Source organism: Chelonia mydas, chromosome 5 (assembly GCF_015237465.2).
Source record: "Chelonia mydas isolate rCheMyd1 chromosome 5, rCheMyd1.pri.v2, whole genome shotgun sequence".
Lineage (NCBI taxonomy): Eukaryota > Metazoa > Chordata > Testudines > Cheloniidae > Chelonia > Chelonia mydas.
The window spans coordinates 51272228-51290594 of record NC_051245.2 but is presented as its reverse complement, the minus strand read 5'-3'; positions in this window follow the sequence as shown (position 1 = coordinate 51290594).

Sequence of the window (18367 nt, the reverse complement as noted above, 5' to 3'; positions counted from 1 at the left end):
AATGTGACTGCAGTATCTGTATTATTCTCCCTCTCATGGGAAACTCTACTAGTTATCGGATCAATGAGTTATGATGTTTATATGAACCATAGGTGACAAAAAAGTACTGAACAGGATAGTGGGAAATTTGAAGGTGGAAGGAGCAAAGACCCAGGAATGAAGGTTAGGCAGCACTACCATGGTAACATAAATTAGGCAGAAGGTAAACATTTAAATGGAAACTCTTGCACAGGTGCAGATTATTATGATTATTATTTACTATTGTATTTTTCACCATTCACATGCCCAGTGAGAAATATCAAGTATTATTTTCATTAAAACAAAGGAAATTCTATAAAATTCAATGCTATTCACATTGGACTCAACTGTACCTTTAGCTCAGCCCTGAGTAAGGAGAAAATACATAATTTCTCCAGCCCAGGAGCAACCCAGAGAAGGAATGGAGACTCAAGGTGTCACAGTTGCTCCCTTTCTGCCTTCTTGTTGTCAGGGTTGGTGGAAAGGGAAGTAAGATATTGAGGCCTTTGAACATTTTCAGCTTATTTCCCTTGACTTTGTGCTACTGTGCTCAGTGAATATGCAGGTCGAGGGAACAACAGAGTCGAGGTTCCACACATTCCCAGTCCACCTGCTGACAGGAGGATTATCTGGAGAGCAGTGGCTGCTCTCGGCTAGGATGGTACCCAATATCCAGGCAGGCAGAGCAATGAGGTGGTATGCACCTTTGCTGAGTAAGACAAGGGCATAATCTACCCCATCAATAAGCTAAAATATTTTTGAATGGCTCTCCAAAAACATTATTGAATAGACTATTTTCTAGTATTAACATTTAAGACAAGGGAAGTAAAACATGGATGAAGGGAAACAACCCTGCTGACAATTTACAGATTTGAGAGGACAAAGTCTTAAAGCACTTGGCCTGCCGTTTTCTCCAGTCAATATGAAACAGGACTTTAGGATCAAGCCCTATCTTGAGCATCAGTGTGGAAGTGTTAAAAGATTCTTACACAAGTGACACAAATCTCTGGATGATAGATGGTGCTTGATTCAAGTGAATAGAGTTTTTAATAAGCATTCCGCCCTGAGGGTTATCAACTGTATTAATGGATGATATAAGATTGGAAGTGGAGTGCCACTTAGGATTTTGTTTTGAGTTTGTCACTGACACATCAGCAAAATCACAGCTGGTGATAGGGCACCATTTTTAAAATGAGATGTTAAAGACTTGGTTTAGGAATGGAAGCAGAATATCAATAGTTTTGACAAGGAAATTATAGTGTTGGAAAAGTGTATGATCCAGAAGTCTTGACTATTTTAATATTGGTAATGAAGACTGATCAGCAAATTCAGACCTTGTGTAAAGCGGCTGCAACTCCGTCAGCTGAAATTGGCTCTGATGAGTCTAGACTATAGCTCATTTGCTTCTTGTCCTGTAGGTTCAGAAATGATTGGTTTAGTAAAAGAATTCTTCAGTGGTTGATGGAACTTGGGCAAAGTTTGTGTTCAACTTTGTATGGATGAACAAGAGGAGAGAGGATGTAAGCAGCCTCTGCTCCCTTTGTGAAGCCATGTAGGTGCTGAGCACAATGTGGCTCTAGTACAATCTGAGCACAAAAATTATATGATCCTAGTACATCTATCTGCACAAAGTGATGCTGCCCCCTCCCCAAGGGTACTTCTCATCCCTTCCCATATGCCTCCAGAACTTCCCACTCTGTCCCCAAGGTGGGACTTTGCCTTAAAAACGACAATATCCCTTAGACTCTGTGCATTTATTTTAAACCATCACAAAACATAACATTTAAAAGAAAGTGTGATTTAAATGTACCAGTTATAATCATCAAATTCTCCCTTCCTGATTTCCCATAGAAACCCTGTTCTGATTCAGATCACTCATGTACACTGCAAACCTGTCATTCCATCGGAGAACAGTCTTGGTTATAAATAACTTCCTACTTCAAAAACTAACAAATTACTTTGATGCATTTTGAACATCAGTGTTTTCAATTCTCTAACATTTTTGCCTTGATCATATGATAGGAAATCATTAAATAGTAGAGAACACCTTGTTTCCATTTACTATTGTTATCTTTATGAGAAAGCATTAACCTCTCTGCCCTATTAGATATTGGTATCAGTAGTATCCAGATCAAACAAGTTCAAAGAAAAGCATCAGCCCAAACTGAGATACTGAAAATTATTTTTAGGAAACGTTTTTTATTCTGAATGGTCCTGCCTTCTGCCCATCCAGTTCTATTGCCCACCAAATCAGTTAAAAATATTTTTGTGTCCTGAGTAATCAACAAAACAAAATGTCAATAAGTAAAGCAACTGGCTATTAATCACATCTCTTTGATAACCCTGACCCTAATAAAGCATAACATCTGTCTTGTGTTTTTTGTGGCTGAGAGCCAAAGCTCAGATCAGGAAACAACTATTTCACTGGTCAGATGTTAACATAGCACAGCATGTTGCCTTTATAACCACCCTGCAAGCCCAGAGAATTTAATGGGACTGTCTTTTATTTGGCTCACTCCCATCTACTAATATTACTGGAGTGAGTGACCCATGTGATCAGACAGGCAAGACATGTCTAGACAGACCCAAAAGTGCCAACTCCCTTTTCCAGAATTAGGTAAGAGCTGAAGATTGTGATTGGGATAGATACAGTCATTGCCCAAGTTCACACTAACATTGCCATTAATTACTGTCAATGCCGATAGTTGAAACAATAATTATACAGTAGTATCACAGGAAGGACTATATTCCATGGACTGAGCATTTAAAAATACCAGACATCTGTATAATCTTAACGTTAACCAGCACCAAGAAAGAAAGAGTGTCAGAGAAATAATGAAGATATCAAAAGGAAAAGTAGCAAGCCAACAACATATCTGAAATTAGAAGTTCAGTATCAATAGACCTTGGCTTCATCTAATACCTGAGCCCAGTACTTGGTCCTGGTATGGAGATTAATCTCCTGCAATGTTCCACTACCTAAACATCTGCTTTCAGCAGTAAGTCTTTCCAACATCTTTCAGAGGTGTAGAGAGTCTTTAGAGAATTAGGCTGATGATCCCAGGTATTCTGTATAGATCTTAGCAGCGTTATATGTAAGATGCGCTTTCCCTCAAATCCTGTTCTCAGTGGCCAGCCTGAGATACTGGGTGATTGATGACTATCACCAAAGATAACCAATGGCATGGCATCAGAGATGATACACAGATGCTGTTGGAGTACGCTTCCCAGATCTATTCCTCTTGATGCAGTACATTATTATTGTTTATTTTTACACAGATCATTAATGACAACTAAATGTGCTCATTTATCACATGAATTTGTTCTTTCTTTTTGACAGCCCTGGCAGAATGAACTACTCAGACGAATAAAAAAAGGCAAGAGCAAAAATATCACCTCCCAGTACCTGGCATCACTAATGTCCTGTATAATGCCTTTTCAGAATCATCAGTATTTGGCATTGTTTAAATGTAACATGGCCAAACAATTTTACCTGTTAAGCACTCAGGCATTTAGAGCACATCAAAGCTATTCTCTAGAGCTCTCACTATTATAGTTATTACTAAGTATTTCTATTACAGTAGTAATGAGATGCCTCAGCCAAGATCAGAGCCCCGTTGCGCTGTACAAACACATAGTGAGAGAGGCCCTCATTCCCTCTCCACTCCAGGTCAGCTCCACCTCAAGCCCCAGGTCCTCCCTCATCACCAGTGCTGCCACCAGGTCCACCTTCAGCCCAACCTCCTCTGCTGAGCCAACTGTGCTGTAATGGAGGGGCGGGGAGGCACGAACAGATTCCATTACTGGTAAGAGGGAGCACAATAGGAAAAGTTTGAGCACCACTCGTCTACATTGTAGGCTTTGGATTTACTGTGGGCTTTACTAGGGAACGCATCAGTCTTCAGGCCCCACAATACAGACTACACGGGTGAAAATAGCAGTCTGCACCAAACTGCTGTGCTGTGGTTCCCCCATGTGCATGCTCTGGGCGTGAAGTATATATAGTCCTTAAACAGGACGCTATTAATGTGAACTAGGAAACATTTAGTTTGTTTCCTCAGGATCCACATGGGGGCGGTAGAGCGCAGCACTTTGAGGCACACTGGGAACTGTGAGATAGTGTAGACATGTCCTTTGTGTGCCTAGAGGTAGACAAATGCACCGAACAATGTATTTTGAGCATTTTAGTTCCTAGGATCCCCCAGTATCATGGGATTTAGTTGTTCATACTCAACATAATATGCCCATTAGAGATAGTGGGTGATTGATGAGTATCGCCAAAAAGAGTCAATGGCGATTAAACACATCTTACTATCTCTTGAAATACTCCTGGCTCCTTTATACATACAGCCTGACTAATGCACTCTGCTTTAACACCACTGAGTACACCTTGCTGACAATTGACCTCCATGTAGTGTTAGATAGTTCCCGGGTCAGAACTACCATGCAGAACTATTTTGCCCAATTTTCAATATACTCCTTTTTATAAATGAAATGGGGAAGGAAGAAACACACTTTCTGAGATTCTTTAGGCTGTGATCCCACAAAGCACTGAAGCATGTGCTCCATTTTAACCCCATGGGACAACTGAAAGTGAAGCATTTGCATATAGCTCTTCTAGAGTTACCGAGCCAAACAAGAAAATGTTTCCAGCAACTCTGCAACCTAATTGTTTGGAACCCAATCTTTCCCTCTGATACCTGGGACAAATCCCACATGACTTTTGGAGAATTTTTTATTTTTAAAAAAATCCTAAAAAGGCCGCATCTACTATATGGGGCTGCTTTATAATGTGGGGAGTCTTTCACACACGCACAGGCTAATACATGGCAAACCGGGCATTGGCTGATCCCCCATACTCAGCAGAAAAGAAAGTACTTGCCAGATGAAGCATTGTTCTAATTGCATCAAGTTCATGGGACTTTTGAGACCAATTTCAATGGGAGCAGGAGCAGGCCCTATATTGTTAACTGGTAACTTGTGATAGTTATTTATTTTAAAAGACCAAGAGGTAGGCAAAGGCATGAGGTGATGAATATTTTACAGTGTAAATAAATAGGTTAAGAGCATCTCTCTTATTCTAATTATACACAGTTCACTATATAGTTTCTACAAAGGAAGATGTTGGCATGGCATGGGATAGCACTGAGAAGAAACACGTATCCATGGTGGATAAACTGAAACCTGAATAGTGGCCACTGGGGTAAGTGTTGTCTGCTGCGTCGCCAGCTGGACTTTTAATGGAGGCACCAGGGTCCCTTTTTGACCAGCCATTCCAGTCAAAACCGGACGCCTGGCAACCCTTATCCTCCACACAGTTCTAGTGGTTGTGATTCTTTTGGAAGGATAGGGGACAGTGGTGGATCTGCACTGTAAGTGTATCTCCTCATTGCCAAAAAACTAGAAAGGGCCTTAATGCACTTGTAAAATTGTGAAGCATAAAAAATGATCTTGCATAATTAGTCCTCAGAGAGAATACATTTTAACAAGTGTAGGTCTTGAACTGAAACTGTGTTTACAATGATTCTGTGAATTTTCCCTCCCCTGGTTATATTCAGTCATTGCTGGAAGTTTTCTTGCCTCCTCCCCTCGCCTTCCCTATCAGTAAGCATTGGTAAGTATGCATGAACTCAAGCCAGGAATATTGTTTTCTTATTCTGTATTTTAGTCTGGAAACGCCTGTATAGCCAAGGATGGGGGAACTTGTTTCTATGTACAATACTGGAACAGCTATCAAAACATTGGGGCTCTGATTCTCTTCTCCTACCAGTTTGATGCAGGGGTGCTGGAACAATTTGTACAGTGGAGGTGCTAAGAGCTGTTGAACCAAACTGTGAATCCTGTATAGGATGGAAACCACTTCAAGCGGCAGCACCCCCCGTACCTCTAGTTCCAGCACCTGTAGTTTTATGCAGATGTGACCTCCCTAACTTCAGTGGCGTTACTTCTGATTTACACCCGTATAAGCAAAGGAGAATCAGGCCCTTGGAGTTTGGCATTTCTCTGTGCTTGTCATTGTAGACAGAAGTGTATTTTTGTGATATTCAGAGTAGCCAGAGCTTCGTAAATGAAGAGCTTCTCTGGAGTAACATCTGCGCAGATGTTATAAAGCACCATTTTAAAAATGAACTTGTGACACCGTAAGTGGCTTTCCACAGTATGTGGTCATGTGTGCCTGATGGTTCTCTTCAGTACACATTTTTACAAACCAGGGGTCAACAAAATTAATAGAAAGTCTTCTACCTCCGAGATCCCTGCCTCTCATCTATTTCTCCAAACTCAGCCTTCTTGACAACCCCCTCAGCTGTCAACAAAACATATATAAATACAAAGACACAGCTGAGTTTGGGGTATTTATATAGCTTGCCCCCCGGTGTTTCAGTCCCACAGCTGTTTCCAGCTGATAACTGTCTGCCTCCAGCCATGCCTGTGCAGTGTTACTTCCTTGGGGAATCTGTGTAATCATAAATATGATATGACTGTTCTGTTTGGTGTATTAGTCTGCATGTCTCCAGAGACCATTTGATGCGCCACATATACTGTGTTAAAGCAATGTCTCAGGGACTGCTGGATTCAATAGCTCTTCTACAATCATTTTAAACATTATTTTCCCAGTGCCAGGATCATTAAAATGAAGTGGTCCTAATGCCATAATGCTGAGTAAGTAGGGAAACAGAGTCAGTCTATATATGTGATAGAAACAGTGCTTTCTCAAGATGCCTAAGTATTCAGGACTGCCTAAGCAGAAAGGGCCAAATATAGGCCTGGCGTTAGTGGGTGCAGCTCCATTGATGTCGATGTGCCAGATATGGCAATATCCTTGAAAACCTTATTGATTTAAGTTTAAGTATCTTCAGAGTCCATTGTATTAAAAATGCAAACTTTATGTATTATTGTGGGATTGTATGGAAATTTTCTAGGGGAAGGATGTGGCCAGTATAAACCTTGGGAAGTGTCATGAGTGTCAAAGGACAATATTGAATGATGGTACAAACAGAGTTAAGTGAGAATCTCTAAGGGAAGGTGTATACACATTTATCAGATGGTATTTATGCAAAACCCCAGCCATTTGAAATTATGCCCTGAGGAAGGGACCTTTGTGTGCTGATCACCTGTTACAAGACCAAAGGCCCAAACTATATAAAGGAAAGGATGAACTATTCATAGTTATTCTTGTTCTGAGCAAAAGCTGTTATGAACTTGTAACCCACAGAAAAACTCATTTGTGGGGTTTGAAGAACTGACATCTACCAGAGTCCTTGTTGGAGCTGGTAGGGAGTGATCTCTGGTAAGCTGATTGGCATAGGTGGAGGTTCTTTTATTGTTTTTATATGTTTCCTCTGTATTGCTTTCAGCCTAAGAATAAATGTGTTTCATTTGAAAAAGCTGTGTGGTAATTTATAACTGTGGGCAATTATGCTGTTTGGCTTCTGAGGTGAAAGCAAAGAACAGACACAGGTCTACTTAGGCAGTCTGGCTTGCTGGGGAACTCACAGTGTAAGAACATAAGAACATAAGAACGGCCATACTGGGTCAGACCAAAAGCCCATCTAGCCCAGTATCCTGTCTTCCAACAGTGGCCAACGCCAGGTGCCCCAGAGAGAATGAACAGAAAATCATCAAGTGTCGCCCATTCCCAGCTTCTGGCAAACAGAAGCTAGGGACACCATCCCTGCCCATCCTGGCTAATAGCCATTGATGGAGCTATCCTCCATGAACGTATCTAGTTCTTTTTTGAACCCTGTTATAGTCTGGCTTTCACAACATCTTCTGGCAAGGAGTTCCACAGGTTGACTGTGTATACTTCCTTTTTTTTCTTAAACCTGCTGCCTATTAATTTCATTTGGTGACCCCTAGTTCTTGTGTTATGAGAAGGAGTAAATAACACTTCCTTATTTATTTTCTCCACACCAGTCATGATTTTATAGACCTCTATCATATCCCCCCTTAGTCATCTCTTTTCCAAGCTGAAAAGTCCCAGTCTTATTAATCTCTCCTCATACAGAAGCCGTTCCATACCCATAATTATTTTGTTGCCCTTCTCTGAATCTTTTCAAATTCCAATATATCTTTTTTAGGTGGGGTGACTACATCTCTGTGTAGGCAGGGAACTGTGCAGCCTGGAGAAACCCCAGTCAGGAGGGAGAGAGACACAAGTCTCTACCCTGGAGATGTAACAGCTGAAGAGCCAGGAGCCCAGAGTGGGTGCCCGTAAGGGGCCATGGAGGGGGAATACAGGTGCAGAAGCCCTGAAACTGTAACACCCACGTAAACCAAAGGCCAAATTCTGATCTCTGTTAAGCTGGTATCCATAGAAGTCAGTGAACTCACCGTGATTTACAGCACTGTGTTCAGTGGTAAACTAGTTTTTCTGCTTTCAGCAGCTTTGGACAGGATGCAGTTCAAATGTTTTTTATCTGAAAGCTTTTCAAGGACACCCCAATTCTCTTTGATTAGCACGCCACCTACCAGGAGCCCACCCTCACAAACCTTTACCTACACAAATAGTCCCACATATTCCACAGACACTCTTATCTGAGCAAAGACTACTCACGTGGGTGGTAAGGGTTTTCAGGGCTAAGCCCAAGAATTATACTAACCCTTCCTCTCCCTTCAGAAGCATGCACAGGAATTTTAATTCCTGCCCCCCTCCACGGGAGGAGTTCGCTGCCCCCCACTGCCACAGCCCCAGAAGGAATTTGCTCTTTCCCCACCGCTGGCAGGAGCTCATTCTTCCCTTGCTCACCACCTTGGCCCTGGCAGGAACTTGCTCTACCTTCTCCCCTAGCCCTGGTCCTGGGAGGAGCTCGCTATTCACCCCACCAAGCAGGAGCTCACTCTTCCCTGCCTCCATGGCCCTGGGGCTAGAGAAGTCCTGTGCCCCCCAGTGATTATTGGGGGAAGCCGTGCCCCTGCTTGCCCCCCCCTTGTGCATGCGCATTTGAGACTGGAGAGCAAAAGATGACATCCATGATTACCTGAAATATTGCTTTGTTGAAAAAGCTCCAGTTTAGAAATATTACATTGGAATTCCTTGATGCAAGAATCTTTAATACAGCAGGACATGTTGATTTGTACATCTTACCTGTTTTCTCAGACACCAACATTTCAACTTAAAAAAAATCTTCATTTTCTAAGCCAAATTCAGGATTTTCTTTTGACTACCAGAACTGACAATGCTATATGTTAACACAACTGAATTATAAACCTGTCAGTCCATTAACACAACTGAATTATAAACCTGTCAGTCCAGTCTTATTCACTGACCTCCACCCCATTGACAGTGTTTGACCGTAGAAATTTCAGTGTGAAAATGGTCTTCTACTGAACAAGTTTTTGCAAACCTACAAAGGAGTTAAAAAAAGAATGAACCTTGTTGTTCCTCTACTACCGATCCATTCATTCTCTTTCATAGCTGAACTGTCCCTGCTGAAAGCATCACCACTTTAGCAGCCAAATGGAGGATGTGGGCCAGAATAATCAAAAGGAGATTGCAACACATGATTTGGTTCTGGTCCACAAGAGGTGGCAGGTTTGTGCTCCCTGAAGAGTATGGGTACAACTCGACAGGGACTCCCTCTGCACTGTTACACTTTACTGGAGGCAAGAATACCCACCACTGCATAGTTCCTTTGCTACAGCCCCATGCAATGGGTAAATACAAGCACTTTTAGCCATCAGGCTGGAGTAGTAGCCATGCAGTGGTTCTGTTGTAAATCCACAGCCTATGGAGGAGGAGTCCTCCCACCCACTTCACGTCTTAGAATTGGTCAGCACCCAGCCATGCAGAGCTCACATTGTCAGTATCACATCAGCCTGCCGTACTTAAAAGGTGTGCCTCGTCCTCTATGCAGAACTTTTACAGAAAACTTCCAATAAATAGTGATAGCCAGCGATGGCCCTTTGAACACTGCTATCTGCCTCTCTGCCTGCCATATTAATTCTTGGAAGGGTGAATAATTTAAAATATCTGGAGCATCCCCAGGGCTAACTCTGGCTTTCATGAAATTATGTATATCGACAGCTTGTGTGTAAAAGACACTTATTTCTAGAACTGGTCAAATTATTTTCAACAAAACTTGTTTTTCGTTAGAAAATAGCATTTTTCAAAAACAAATTTTTCATAATATAATATTATATATTCATCATATGATGATGATGAAACATCTTACAGACCCATAATTACTCAGGAGTCTGTTAAACAGTAGCTACTAAAGTTAGACATTTCTAAATCAGCAAGTCTGGATAACTTCCATCCAAGAGTTTTAAAACAGCTGGTCAAGGAGCTACTTAGACAATTAATGCTGATTTTTCACTAAGTCTTGGAACACTAGGGAAGTTCCTGAAGACTGGAAGAAAATTAATGTTCTGCCAATATTTTAAAAGGGTAAATGGGACAACCCAGGTAATTATAGGCCTGGCAGCCTGACATCGATCATGAGCAGCATAGTGGAGTGGCTGACACAGGACTCAATTAATAAAGAATTAAAGGAGGGTAATGTAATTAATGCCAATGCCAATCAACATGGGTTTATGGAAAATAGATCCTGTCAAACTAACTTGATATCTTTTTTTAATCAGATAACAGGTTTCATTGGTAAGGGTAATAGGGTTGATTAACATATTTAGAGGTCTGTAAACATTTGACTTCATATGGTGTAATTAATTAAAAAACGTGAATGATACAAAATTAGAACACATTAGAAACTGGCTAAATGATCAGTCTCAAAACGGAAATGGGGAATCATCATCAGATGTGTTTCTAGTGGGGTTCAGTTCTTGGCCCTACTTGGCTATTTAACATTGTTACCAATGACCTGGAAGAAAACATAAAATCATTACTGATAAAGGTTGCAGATGACACAAAGATTGGAAGAGTGGCAAATAATGAAGAGGACAGGTCACTGATACAGAACAATCTGGATCACTAGGTAAGCTGGGCGCAAGCCAATATGTGTTTTAATATAGCCATCTCAGCTGAATACCTAGGCTGGCATACCTCCACTCCAACAATTATTTTGGATTCTATAGAAAACTTAATTTCTCTTCCTTTCTTTCTCAATGTCTGTTTGAGTTTTTCTGCTGCGCTGATTTATGGGCGTTTATGGGCTCTATCTAGTACCTGATTCGAATCCTAATATTTCCCATCTTGTACATTGGTGATTTGGTTCAGTTAAAATTCCTGTTGAACTTTTGCCATCAATACATTTACAGATCAATTAATTCTACTTTTTTTCTCAAAGGGAAAAGGGAAAACTGATCATAAATATTTCACATTGGGGATAAAAAAGACATTAAACAGAAAGAGTTCCATTTAAAGATAATTTGTTTGGGAGGTAATTTTGGAAAGTCATTTTGGAAAAGATTTATCCATTTACATACTTATAAATACACTTTCTCCCACATCCTCTCTGTTTTCATTACAATCAAATGCTGCTTTGGTTGTCTCTCTTAGTCTTTCTGGTGCCAGTTGTCTGTAACCCTCAAATGCTGGCTCATAGAGCCAAGCCTGAGTGAATTGTCTGAAATGCCATTTCTCTAACTTGAAGATGAAGAGATTAATTCACCCTTGCTTGGGACTGCTTGTTTGAGGCTCTCTCTGCCAGGGAGGACAGCTGTGCCATTGAGGATTCCCCTGTGCCCTGGCCACACCCCCAAGGCCGCTAGTGGCATTCACTTTTGGCCTGGTACAAGCCTGCCAGTGGAAAATGGGAGTATAGGTGGCTTGGATTGCTGCAATCCCATTTATATGCAGACTTTCTGCTAATTAGTTAGAAACTTTGGGCCAGTTCTGGCCCTTGTTCCATGATCTTTCTGTGGCTCTGGCCAACCCCAGCTGGCAGATATCTCCTAGGGACCTGACAGGACCATTAAAAGCTGCCCCCTTAAGATCAAAGCTGGGTCTGGCATAAAGCCAACCTCTGGATCAGGAGTCATATCCATATCCCTGAGAAGTCCCCACCCTCAATAGGCCCAGTGGAGATGGGACAATCTGGGCCCCTAACTTGCAGTGTCACAAAATTTTACATCATTGTAATTTCCAACATTAATTTTTCCTCAACAAATACATAATAATTTCTAAGTTATAGATTCAGTGCAGCTACAAAAACAAAATGCTGACAAGAAAAGCATTATTTCAGCACTAAAATAGATGCATAACCACAGAGAGGGATTTTCCCATGAAAACTGGAGCAGAAAATAAATCTGGAAAAGGACTTGGAAGAAAATTCATGTGAGTCTTTTTTTCCTTTTCAGATTACAATTAATTTCCACAGTATTCAACCCTGTGAAAATGTTTTGAGACAGACTTCACAACTAGAGTAAACTCTGAAGCTTTGAAGAAACCTATGGGTACCCATGATTAGGTTTTACTATAGATTCAGCTTAAACAGCCAGATCAATCTCTGACATACACAAAATTGCCTATCACTTCTGCAGCCTGAATTTAGCAATGTCCAATACATCTCTTGCTCCCTGCAGTGAGACCAGCTCCTAGATCACACCTTTTTAATAACCTTCATTTTTCAAGAGAGAAACAAAACCCAGACTTCATCTACTTGGTTAAGTAAATGTGTGCCTGTTCCAGCAGAAAAACAAGGGTTGCTCCTAGTTTGCTTCTGTTGCCAATTCAAAGCCTTGGTCGTGTGCTTCAAAGCCATCAGTGGGCATGTCTAGACTGCAGTGCGACTAGATTGCAACCACAGAGTGCGACTGCAGCTTGAGTTGACTTACCTGACCTAGCTTTAATTTGGCTAGCCAGGTCCCAGAGTAGTGAAGCTACAGCAGTGTGTCCTTCAGCACAGGCTAGCCCCAAAAGGAGTTACCTAGGGTTCTGGGCAGCCTTGTACAGCCTACGCTAAAGTGTGTACTGCCGCAGCTTCCCTGCTCAGGGTACCGAGCTAGACAGGTCAAAGCTAGCTCGGGTATGTCTACTCAAGCTGCAATCACACCCCTGGATTGCAGTCTAGGCATGCCATATTGGCAGTGACTATTACTGACTCAGAAAGCCTCTCTGGCACAGTGCCCTATTTTGAGGGTTTACGTGAAGCACAGGCCTTGCACTGGCCCTCCGCACAGGGGTCATTTGACCCCTAGTCCATCTCCTATCTCGCATTTTGGGGTGCAATCAAGACTGCTGAGGGGTTGTGTGACCACCTGCCCCACAAGCTTGGGGGCCTCACAATGCTTTGCTGTTGCAGCTCACAATCCAGGCCACGCACAAATAGCCTGCCAGCATGCAAGTCACACCCTGAGTGTCTGTGTATAGCCGTAGTCTGGTCAAACAGCTCTGACCCCAGACAGCAACACTCCAGTCACACTCTGGTATTGTGTCAAGTTTAGTTTTAAATATCCCAAGTGATGGAGCATTCATCACTTTCCTCATGAGTCCAGTCCACAGTCTAATAGGTCTCCTTGGCAGGATTTTTTTCTGCTATTCACCCTACACTTTCATATTCTGAATTTCATCCCCTTCCTCTTAGATACATCCCCATGCATGATCATAAAAGACAGAGCAGGACTTAAGGCTCTCTCCATTACAGTGAGAGCTGAGGGAAAAGAGCAGCCAGCCAACATCAGCCTGTAGTTGGCAGGCATAAGCTATTCTGGATGTCAGCTAGGTTTACTTCATCAGCAAAATAACACTCCACTGAAGAAAAGATTGTCATCTTCTTTTATTAATTTCTTTTTATTGCTTTTGCAAGAAAGTCAACTACAAAAGAAAATGTTTAGATATGTTATTGAAGAAACTGCCTTTAATATTCCTACCCACCAAAGAAAAACATAGGGCCTCATTCGGTCTCAAATCCATTTTACATCTGAGTGACGCTATTGACTTCAATGCCATTATTTCTCATTTACACTGTAATAAACGGGATAAGAACCAAGACCATAAAATACTTTAAAAATACAAAGGATTGAAAGAATCCAGATAACTAGGTCTTTTCATTCAGAAATTCAATCATCTGAATTCTGAATTCCAACTCTTCAGAAAGCAGAGCTAAAGACCTCAGAGGAATATCAGTCTCATCCATATATCTGGTTTTCAATAAAACTATTCCCTCACTCCTTAGTCTTCAGATATTTTTTCTACAAAAATTGTTTCTCTTTTTGCCAAACATAATCCTAATTGCACTCAATCACTGACTCCTTCTGCAGCCTAAATGGGAACACTAATATTTACCTAATTTAGAGGGGCATTATAAGTATTGGAATTAGTTAATGTTTCTAATACACTTTGATTACAAAGGGTGAAATTCTGATGTCAGTTACACTGGTGTCAATCTGAAGTCAGTGAAGTTATTCTGATCTCATTCAACTCCACGGTAATTAAGAGCAAAAATTGTCTCAAAAAGCAAAGTTTGTTAAGTGTCATTATATGCCAATTATTTTTTTTAATTGTACCTCCAACTTCGATGTTTTCTGGGATTAACTTAAGCAATTACTAGAAGTTGTCTAACATGGCAAAAACAGTGATTGTGGGCATTTGTTTGGATTCCAGTGGCTGTTTGATCTGAGCATGTTCAGATTTCTTATTATTTGTGATTTTTTTCACACAAATGACTGTTCTTCATACAAATCCTCACAGTCACAAGCAAACAAAGGCATTTGTTCATGAATATGAATACTCATGTGTTCGCTATTTTCTATTTGTTATTGATTATTCTATTGCTTGAAAAATGTCAGTGCCCGAAACAGGGAGCAGAAACAACACCATGTGATTTAGGCCTGTCTACACAAGCAAGTGGTGCTCATTTAACTATATCATCTTAGAAACTGATGTAGATAAATCATTCCAACACGTCTGTGTGGACAGTATTAAAGTATTGTTTGTATTATGGTTGCACGTAAAGATCAGGGCACCAATGGTGGGCACTGTGCAAGCATATAAAACAAAGAGACAGACCCTGCCCCAAAGAGCCTTATGTTGATTTCAATTTCTTACTGACTTCAGCTACTTTGATATAAGGCACTCTTAAACCAACTGAAGAGTGTCCACACAAGGTGGTTGCACCAATTTAACCACATCACTTCCTAAACTGTTTTAATTAAATCAGTATAACCTGTTTGTAGACAAGGCCTTTGGGGCCCAGTGATACCCACCACAGTTCTCAAACATCTCACAAGCTGAAAGGCAGTTGTTGAACCTCTACAGTAAAGACATATAAATAACAAACACATTCACAGAAGTGGGATCAGTTCTGAAAAACTCACAAATAGAAATAAGAGCCACATGTCTCCGATAATTTATTCACACGGAATCAGTCAATCAGCTCTACAAGTGACCAGTGTTTCTGAATGACAAAAAGATCAAAGTTGCTATCTTATTTTTTATTATATTACAGATTTTAAAAAGGTTTTTGATATCAACTTCAGCACAGTTACTGACTCCTTTTGGCACAGCCCTGCCAATGCCTCCCATTAATCTCATGCTCTACATGAATACCCACCATCTTTATTGCTGTTTTTGCCTCTGTTGTATGGGAAGCTGTTGCTATTATGTACAGATTTCCCCAGTGGCTCTTCTTGCTTATTGAAACATCCCCCAAACTAACGACTGCACTTTAAAGTTAAAAAATCCCGGCAACTGACTGAATTTAGTCATGTCACATTTTTTTAACAATGACAAACCACTTCCTGAGCAAAACAATACGAAGACAGTGAATCCACAATATTTCAAAATTATGTGCTAATCCATCGGTATCCAAAGAGTTGTTTCTGGGAATATTAGTAGGTCAGCACAATGCAAAAGCTACAGCAACTACTTCTCTGGCTTTATTTTTCTTCATAGTTTTCCTCTTTAAAAAAAAATATATTTATGGGCTCACCTGGATTCATTCCTGGTAGTTCAAGAAGACGCCCATTACCCCCTCAGCATGGGAGGTCAGACTAAATAAAAGAACGCCAATAGTTCAAAACAAAGTCACGGTATTTCTTCTGTTAAGAAAGCAGCCGGCACAGAGAATTGATAATTGGGTCCAAGGTTTGTTCCCTTCTAAATCAGCCTTTTCTAATCTCGTCCAGGATGGCAGTGAACAAAAGTTGTTACCATCTGATGAATGCTTTGCCGTCTAAGTCCAGTTTCTAGAGAACAGGTCTGTATATCACAAAAGCCAATGTGGCAATTGACACCAACCGGCACTTTTGTGGGCATTCTTAGCAGAGAGTCGAACAAATGAATGGGCCGTGGAGACTAAACTACCTTCTCCAGCTATGGGCTGAGGTGCACTGACAGTGCTGTGGCCTGTGCGCCACCTGCTCTGTGGATTTCAGTCTTATGGCTGTGAATCCCAGCACCTCTCAAAAGCACTCCATTAAAAGAGAGCAAAACAAAAGTGCAGCCCCCTAGTACTGCCACCTACATTCAAGTAGAGCAGCGAAGTGACTTTAAGGACAACATCCCTAGTCACACCCTGGCAATATGGGACATAATTTTGCTTGACTTGTACTTTTATTAGCCTTAGTCAAAAACTGGTTTCTTCTTGTCAGCAACTTACTGTACAGAAGAAGGAATAAAATCAGACTGACATAACTACTGTAAAAATCAACTTGGAGCTAGCTAGAAGTAGCTATGGCAAGTCTCTTTTTTAGTTCCACCTGGAGATCCTTTTAAAGGTGTTTTCAAAGAGAAAGCCTTTTGGGGGAAGCTAATGACAAGGAAAAGGAGGGAAGGCTCGATTATGATAAAAGAAAGCCATGGAACACATCCAAGGAGTTATTATTAAGAATTGTTTCCCAAAAAACCTCTTGGGATAAACTTGCTGGAAAAGCATTTAAATTTAGCCGCATCCATCTTAGTGGTGCTTCATTTGCCAGCACAGATAAAAGGTACTGACTGATATGAACTCTTTCAAATCTTTTTGCCTATCCACACCTTTGAAAAATATGCTAGGCTTTCTTTCCTGTCCGTGATTCAGAGAGGCCCATGTTTTCAAACTGTCAGCAATCTCTCCCATGCATTTGGAAAATGAATATCTCCATGCACGTATGAATAGTAATCAAATGCGGCATTAGCCCATGCTTTGACCTTTTTGCAATGGATATGTAGAGTGACTACTGTTTACTGGAACTTAGACAGAAACAAATCTCAACGTAGTCTCTTTCCCTCTCATCTGTTTATTATATCTCTGCCTTTTGTCTCTTCCTGAGGGAATACACAAGTATCAGTGTGTAACAGGGTGCTGAAGTCCTTGGACTAGTGCATGTATCCCAGCACCCTGTTTCCAGGCTCTGGCCTGAGGGTGAGTCAGATGACCATGGGTCACATGCTGGTAGCCCAGAGGTGGAACTTCAAGAGGCAGCCTGTTCAGATAGAGAGGGTCAGGGGAAGGACCTGGGAGAGGGCTCTCTGCCCTAATCAAGTGGGAGGCAGGGAGCAGGAGAGAAAGCTTCAGATGGAAAAGAAACAATTTCAGGAATGAATTGTACAGCCTAGGCTGCAAGGTTTGTATTTGAGTTCACATTGAACTGTTCTATTTTGTTAATAAACCAGACTCCAAGTAGGAGATGTTACTTGTACCATGTCAGTTGTTCATTTATTGGGGAGACCATGAATGGGGGAAATTGAGGCAGCAGATACAAGACAGGGCAAGGTAAACTGACCATCCCTCCTTTGCCTCCTAGATCTGACCCAAGAGTTATTGAGAACTTTAGCACAATGCTATAGGAGGAAATCAATTTGTGACTGAGTGAGATCGTGGCACAGGAACAAGAAGGAAATCCACATGTGTCTGAGCAAGCGCCTCTTGGACTCTGAAGATACTTAGTTATTTGAAGGCCCTTTTTTTTTATTTAACTTGCCCTTTGGATTATGCCTTCATTCACGCACCCTCATTGACCATTACTCTAGAATTCAAAACAGATGGGTGATGAGCCCAATGGTGGCTCATCTACCACTACCTCTAGAAAGTTAAGAAATATAGTCTCTTAGCTGGGGGAGAGTCACTATTTTAGCAACCACGTAGTTTCCCTCTCCTCTCTGCCTCCCTGAAAGGCAGGAGAAAGGAGAAAAACTAACCATAATCCATCAATAAGAGTACAGTAAATCTATCACAACCAAGGCCCAAGGTCATTGCTTTCAAAGAGAATTTCATTGCCTTTCAACTACAAGTCAAGGCTCTTATTCTTTCTAGTAATGACAAGACCTGCCCTCGGGCTGCAGGGCCATTGCAATTGCACTGCGGAAATATTGCTGGGATTCTGAAATGGTTCTCTAATCTAATTCAGAAGATATGAAAAACAAAAAAAGGAGCTCATGTCCAAAAAAACCCCCAAGCTTTCCTTTCCTCCCTCCCCAAACTTTTTATCCCAAACTAGATCTGGAAAGTGGGTTTTAGAGGAGCTCTGGGAG